We start from the raw sequence: 8,297 nt of genomic DNA, 5'->3' as shown, positions 1-8,297 counted from the left end.
ATTAGTAAGTAATCTAACTAGCAAATGTGTTAGATTTTCTTTTGTTTAATGGCTGGTAAAATAAGCTGTTTTAGAGGGAATGTATATTCCTGTTTTTGTGTCTTTTTGTATCTTAAGGTTTTGCCTAGAGGGATTCTCTGTGTTATAAATCTGATGACCCTGTAAGGTATTTACCATCCTGATTTTACAGAGATAATTCTTTTACCTTTACTTTTATTAAAATTCTTCTTTAAAAAAACTAACTAATTTTTCATTGTTCTTAAGAACCAAGGGCTTGGGTCTCGGTTCACCTGTACCAATTGGTGAGGATTATTATTAAGCCTTTGCAGGAAAGGGGGTGTAGAGCCTTGGGGGATATTTTGAGGGAAGATGTCTCCAAGTGGTCTCTTTCCCTGTTCTTTGTTTAAAATGCTTGGTGGTGGCAGCATACTGTTCAAGGACAAGGCAAAGTTTGTACCTTGGGGAAGTTTCTAACCTAAACGGGTAAAAACAAGCTTAGGGGGTCTTTCATGCAGGTCCCCACATCTGTACCCTAAAGTTGAGAATGGGGAAGGAACCTTGACATGGTGGCAGTGGTGGGATCATTTTGGACCAGAAGCACAGCAGGATTTTAAAAGGTTTTGTAAAAAGTGATTGCAGCTGTAGATTTTGTCTCTCTGTCTGGGGGACAGAGCAGCAGGCATAACAAAAGGAGTTTTCTGTAGGCTGAGAACAGCTATCAAAGAAAAAAGGTATCGGGTTACAGCACAGCAAAATTTTACAAGTCAGGGTTTTTGGGTTTTTTGCTTTATTTCTAACTCTTGGGTGTAAAGTGAGTTAAAAACAGAGAGGTTAGGTGGACAGAATGCCATGTTCAACAGAAGCTGCAATTAGCCAGATTTGAGGCTGAGGAAAAACAAAAGGAACATAAAAGATGGGTCGAACTCAGGCAGAGAAAATGAAGGCAAAAAAAGAAATGGAGGCAAAGGAAAAAGAAATGGAGGAGAGGAAAAAAGAAAAGAAGCATGCAGAGGAGAAGAAGGAAAAAGAGAGGAAGCATACAGTGGAGATGGAGAAGGCAAGGGCTCGGCAGAATATACTAAATAACCCTAACAATCCTTCCCCAACAATCCACAAATCCTTCCCCAACAATCCATTACACTATGTCCACAGTATAATGAATCCAGTGATATTGCTGAATATTTTCTCACCTTTGAGAGACTTTGCACACTCCATCAAATCCCTGAAGCTCACAAGATGACCAGATCGGCCGCAAGATTGCCTGGAAGAGCTCTGGACATATTCAATAAGATGGTGATTGAGGAGGCTTCGAACTATAATAAATCCAAGGGTTTGGTTTTAAAACAATTTCAAGTTACACCTGAAACTTACAGAGTAAAAGTGAAAGCCCTTAAGAGAGGACCTGGACTAAGTAATGTGGCTTATGTAAACCAGAGAACAGATCTGTTTGAGAAATGGCTCAATGGACAGGATGTAACTAGCTTTGGAGGAATACGGGATTTGATAATACAGGAGCAATTCCTGAATATGTCCAAGGATGATAGAAAGCAGTGTTTATGGGATAAAAAAATGGACTCAGCAGGAAGTCTTGCATTTTATGCTGATCTATACAAGCAGTCCCAGACTGCCAGAGAGGCGGGGCAAACCGGAACAAAACGGGTGGAGGGAGGAGAGAGGAACAACCCTGGTCACAGTTGGAGCGGATACCAGAAGGGACACCCTCAGACCACATCCTACTACCCGGGGCAGCCCAAGGCCCCAACTACACCCCAAGGAACACTCCAGACACCTTGTTGTCCCACCACACCGTTCTCCAGCAACCCACCTCGCCCCAGTGACCAGTCAGCTGGGCAAAGTTTTAAATGTAACAAGCCGGGACATGTCAAGCCCAACTGCCCCAAGAACCCCTGGAAATTATAGTTCATTGCACCAAAATCACACCAGAGGTCCTCAGGCCCAGATGCCTCCCAGACACCCTCAGAGTGGAGGGAAACTGTGTGTGTGGGCAGGAAGAAGGTCACAAAATGGAGGGACACTGGAGTATTGGCTATCCAGGCTTCCTTAGTGGACCCCAATTTAATTGACCCAGAGGTCCAAGTGACAATTCAACCCTTCAAGGCCAACAGTTTTGACTTGCCTACAGACAAGTTGTCTGTTCGCTACAAGGGCTTGTCAGGAACGTGGACTTTTGCAGTCTATGATAATTATCCCATCCCCATGCTGTTGAGGGAAGACTTGGCCAATCATGTGAAGCTAGCCAAGAAGTTGGGAATGGTCACCCGCAGACAGGCTAAGCAAGCTGTCACACCTAGCTCTATTTCGGAGACTTCTACCAGGACCCACTCAAAGATATTGGAACCAGACCCCATACAAACGTCTGCAACAGCAGTAGTGAATCCAGTCACAGAGACCCAGACAGAGCCAGTCCCAGAACTGGAACCGGCAAAAAAAACAGCACCAGACCCATTGCCAGCACTGAATCCAGTACTTGCAACCCCAACACCAGAGGGCCCCACCCAACCTGCACTGGCAGCAGCAGATAACCCTACACAAGAGGCTCAGCCAGAGCCTAAACCCCAACATAGTGCACCAGCCAAGAGCGGTTCACAGTCAACTAAAACAGCCCCATCACCTGCATCGCTTCCAGAGGGACCAAGCCCAGGTCCACAATCCAATGAGGAATTGATGTCTCCAGCATCAAGGGAACAGTTCCAGACCGAACAGAAAGCAGATCAAAGCCTCCAGAGAGCTTGGACGGCGGCACGGAACAACCCACCGCCTCTCAGCTCTTCAAATCAATCCAGGTTTGTTGTAAAAAAAGGACTTTTATACAAGCAAACTCTTTCTGGTGGATACGAGGAAAACTGGCATCCTCAGAGACAGTTGGTAGTTCCAACTAAGTACCGGGTAATGCTATTAAGCTTAGCCCATGATCATCCTAGTGGCCATGCTGGGGTGAACAGAACCAAAAACCATTTGGGAAAGTCGTTCCACTGGGAGGGAATGGGCAAGAATGTTTCTACCTATGTCCGGTCTTGTGAGGTGTGCCACAGAGTGGGAAAACCCCAAGACCAGGGCAAAGCCCCTCTCCAGCCACTCCCCATCATTGAGGTACCATTTCAGCAAGTAGCTGTAAATATTCTGGCTCCTTTTCCAAAAAAGACAGCCAGAAGAAAGCAGTACATACTGACTTTCATGGATTTTGCCACCCGATGGCCAGAAGCAGTAGCTGTAAGCAACACCAGGGCTAAAAGTGTGTGCCAGGCACTAGCAGACATTTTTGCCAGGGTAAGTTGGCCCTCCGACATCCTTACAGATGCAGGAACTAATTTCCTGGCAGGAACTATGGAATGCCTTTGGGAAGCTCATGGGGTGAACCACTTGGTTGCCACTCCTTACCACCATCAAACAAATGGCCTGGTGGAGAAGTTTAATGAAACTTTGGGGGCCATAATATGTAAATTTGTAAATAAGCACTCCAATAATTGGGACCTAGTGTTGCAGCAGTTGCTTTTTGACTACAAAGCTGTACCACATCCCAGTTTAGGGTTTTCACCATTTGAACTTGTATATGGCCACAAGGTTAAGGGGCCATTACATTTGGTAAAGCAGCAATGGGAGGGGTTTACACCTTCTCCAGGAACTAACATTCTGAACTTTGTAACTAACCTGCAAAACACCTGCCAAACCTCTTTAGCCCTTGCCAAAGAAAACCTACAGGATGCTCAAAAAGAGCCAAAAGCCTGGTATGATAAACATGCCAGAAAGCATTCCTTCAGTGTAGGGGACCAGGTCATGGTCTTGAAGGCACTCTAGGCCCACAGAATAAAAGCGTTGTGGGAAGGGCCATTAATGGTCCAAGAGCTCCTGGGAGCTGTTAATTTTCTCATAGCATTCCCCACCTCCAACCGAAAGCCTAAGGTGTACCATATTAATTCTCTAAAGCCCTTTTATTCCAAAGAATTAAAGATTTGTCAGTTTACAGCCCAGGGAGGAGATAACGCTGAGTGGCCTAAAGGTGTCTACTACAAAGGAAAAAGTGATGGTGGTGTGGAAAAGGTAAACCTCTCCATGACCCTTGGGCATATGCAGCGACAGCAAATCAAGGAGCTGTGCACTAGCTACACGCCGACGTTCTCAGCCACCCAGGACTGACTGAACGGGCATACCACTCCATTGACACAGGTAATGCTCACCCAATTAGAGCCCGACCTTACCGGGTGTCTCCTCCAGCTAAAACTGCTATAGAATGGAAGATCCAGGATATGCTACAAAAGGGTGTAATCTGCCCCTCTGGCAGTGCATGGGCATCTCCAGTGGTTCTAGTTCCCAACCGAAATGGGGAAATACGTTTTTCCATGGACTACCATAAGCTGAATGCTGTAACGCTCCCAAACAACTATCCAATGCCACGAACAAATAAACTAGTGAAGAAACTGGGACGGGCCCAGTTCATCCCTATCTTGGACTTAACCCAGGGGTACTGGCAGGTACCGCTAAATAAAACCGCCAAGAAAATGTCCGCCTTCATCACACATGTCGGGCTGTATGAATTTAATGTGCTCTCTTTCAGGCTGCAGAATGCACCCGCCACCTTCCAAAAACTTGTAGATGGTCTCCTAGCGGAATTGGAAAAATGTGCAGTCACAGACCTTGATGATGTGGCCATATTTTTGGAATCCTGGGCAAAACACCTGGAACACCTACAAAAAGTCTTCAAGCGCATAAGGGAGGCAAAACTAACTGTTAAGACTAAAAAGTGTCAAATAGGCCTAAACAGAGTAGCTTACCTTGAACATCAGGTGGGTCAAGAAACTATCAACCCCCTACAGGCCAAAGTGAATGCTATCCAAAAGTGGCCTGTCCCAAAGTAAAAAAAAAAAAAAAAAACTGGTCCAATCCTTCTTAGGCTTGGCCAGATATTACAGGCCATTTGTTGTGCGATACAGCCAAATCGCCAATTTCAAGTTACACCTAAAACTTACAAAGTAAAATTTCAAACCCTTAAAAAAGGCCTGAACTAATGTGGCTTATGTAAACCAAATAACAAATCTGTTTCATAAATGGCTCAACAAATGGGCTGTTACTAACTGTGAAGGAAATGTATATTCCTGTTTTTGTGTCTTTTTGTAACTTAAGGTTTTGCCTCAAGAAATTCTCTGTTTTAAATCTAATTACCCTGTAAGGTATTTACCATCCTAACTTTATATAGGTGATTCTTTTCTCTTTTCTTTAATTAAAATTCGTCTTTTAAACACCTAATTAATTTTTCATTGTTCTTAAAATCCAAGACTTTGGGTCTGTGTTCACCTTTACCAATTGGTAAAAATTATTATGAAGCCTTCCCCAGGAAAGGGGGTGTAGGGCTGGGGGAAATATTTTGGGGGAAAACGTCTCCAAGTGGTCTCTTTCCCTGTTCTTTGTTTAAAATGCTTCGTGGTGGCAGCAGACTGTTCAAGGACAAGGCAAAGTTTATACCTTGGGAAAGTTTTTTTAACCTAAGCTGGTAAAAATAAGCTTAGGGGTCTTTCATGCAGGTCCCTACCTCTGTACCGTAAAGTTCAGAGTAGGGAAGAAACCTTGACACGATGTTACTAGTCCCCCGCTGCCCCTGTCCTCCCCCCTGTCGCGTGGGTCTCCCCTCACCTGCACAGAGGGAGCCTTCAGCCTCAGGGCTCTCAGACCCCACGGAGGGGCTGCTGGCCCCTCGGGAGAAGGAGGAGCTGCTGGTCCCCGTGCCAGAGTCGCCCAGCTCCTGCTCTGGGCTGGCTGGGGGCTCCTCGGTGGCCAGGCTGGTGGATGGCTCCGGTTGGGCACTGGGGTGCGGCTCCTGGCTCCTCCGCTTCCTGTGAAGGAAGCTGCAGAGCCACCTTCCCAGGCTCACACCCTCTCTTGGGTCCCTCCTACATAGCATCACCCTGGGCCACCTCCATTTGGGACCAGAAGGGGCCTCAGGGCATGCTAAGGGAGCTGGTGTCTTCCTCCTCCTCCAGAAAGCCAGGGAGCTCCTCCTTCTCGCCTGGCCACTGGCCTCTTCCCCTCCCGCGGGGACAGAGGGGCCGCTCTCCTCCTGGGAAAGCCGGCCGCTGCTCCCTACCGGCTCCGGAGCCACCAGCCCGGCCTTCCTCCTCAGCATCCGCCTCAGCCGCTGCATCCTGGGAATGAGTGGGGAGCAGCCATGAGTCTGGGTTCAAGGCAGCCTCTCATTAATGTGCCTGCCTGTTCCTCCATCCACCTCCCCTCCGCTGAGGCAATTTCTCCTCACCACACACCCCACCCCAGAGCATGGGGGCTGCCATCCACACCCACTGGCAGCAGCTCACAGCACAGGCTGCTCCCAACGTCCCCCCTCACCCCTGGGGCCCTGTGACACCAGGGGAGTCTCGTCCTTTCAGAGCAGTGGGGCTCTCTGTTAGTCTGGACAAGCAGCTCCCTCCACCCCAGAAGGTCCCGCTCCCTCCCAGGCCAGGGAAAGAGCAGCACCCGGACAGTCCCCAGCGAAAGTTCACAAGGTACCAATGCTGGGAGGGAGAAGTCGCCCTCAGTTCCCACTGATTTCACTGATTGCGGTTGTGGGTGTTCAGCACCTGGCAGGTTCTGCCCTCCCCAAAGACTCTCAACGTGGGGAACAATCTCCTGCAAGGGAAGGGCTGGGAGCCCTCTTGCTGGCCCATTCCCACCACACTGGGGATGGCTCTGGAGAACTCCACTCACTTGCTCTAGATGGGAAAGCGCTGGGTGGCAGATACTCACCGAGGCCTAGTCTCTTGCCCTCCTCCTTGATCTCCTGCACCAAGGTGGGCTGGAAAGGGTGCTGCCCAATGCTCTGCCAGCAGAGCAGGGAGTAGAAGCCTGCAGATCGAAAGTGGCTGTGAAAACAAGATGACGTTTTATTGTCAGGGGATGGATAAACTCAGCCTAGCAACCAGGGGTTTACAACACTGACCTATGGCCAGCAGCACACCTCCCATCTCCAGGTCTCCTCGTATCTCAAGCACATTCCTGAAGCGTGATGACCCAAGGGCTGTAGGGGAGTGTCCCCAGCCCCAGTGAGGGAAACAGAGGCCTGGGCAGGAGAAGCCACTGCCTCACGGTTGCCGAGGGAGTCAGGGATAGAGCCGGGGATGGAGCCTTTGTCCAGGCTCCCGCACTAAACACTAGAGGAACAGTCCCTTCCAGAGCTGGGAAGTGCCAGCGGGACTCGATTCCGAGTCTCCATGCCTCTGAGTGTGACTTGTTGTTGTGACTGAGGCAGGGGGATGGGAATCTGGACTCCTGGCTTTCACTGGTGATTTTCTTCTATTCCCAGTCTCCCTGGCCCTGAGTGTGACCTATGGAGGTAGTGGAATCTTCATCCTTAGAGATTTGTAAGGCCCAGCTTGACCAAAAAAATCATCTATTTTAAATTAATGACAAAATTTATGAAAATCTCTTCAATAATTTAAATAGAAGAGGAAAAAATAACATGAAATCGAACATGTTCACTGCCAAGTTTTTGAGAGCGTCACACCACTGAATTGATAGCTAAAGCCCTGGAAGCAAAGTTAGCTGAAATGCTAAGCCAGCTTTGGACAGCAATAGCTTCCTTGGAAGGTGCAGAAACTATTGTCTTCTTTTCAGTTTATTCAAAGAGTTCAGTTCAACGACTCATTCGTTGAAATTCAAGAAAGCCATTGAGAGTTCACAAAACAGGCAAACTTCTTTTCCTCCCTCAATCTATGGATAAAAACTAGGTGTGAGGGGATGGATATACTAGTTCATAAATCTAGAAACACGTGAAAACCAGAACGTATCATTTTAGTTCACTAACCACACTTCAAATTTCCTTTGTTTAAGAAATCAGTTTTAAATGCAAAACATTTTCATACAACGTTTTTCTTATGCTTCTCTTTCTAGCTCCAGCATGACCGTGGTTTGTGACCAAAGAGAGGTCACTTCTTTTCTCTTTCCCTCTCTATCATGGAGATGGAGAAAATTCTCTAAGTCCTAGCAGGCAAGAGATTTGAGCACGTCAGGCGTGTTAGTGCCCTTGTACTCTAAAGGACAATGGGTGATTGTTGTTTGGGGCAAGAACCCCAACGGATTTGATACTTGTCCCCCATCCAAAGCCAATAATATATCTCTGTATTTTCAATCATGAGTTAGGCATTCTCAGCACTCCTCTATCTCCCGCAGCCCTCAGGTGTTCCTTGGATTATGGAGGCTTGGTTGCAAAGAGGACTGGAATTTTTTTACTGGCTTCCTGGGTGTCCCTAGCCAATGAGGGTCTCAGTGTGGCCTCTGAGGCCCACACCCCC

The sequence above is a fragment of the Lepidochelys kempii genome, unplaced genomic scaffold, assembly GCF_965140265.1.
Source record: "Lepidochelys kempii isolate rLepKem1 unplaced genomic scaffold, rLepKem1.hap2 scaffold_151, whole genome shotgun sequence".
Classification (NCBI taxonomy): domain Eukaryota; kingdom Metazoa; phylum Chordata; order Testudines; family Cheloniidae; genus Lepidochelys; species Lepidochelys kempii.
Note: the sequence above shows the minus strand (reverse complement) of the source record.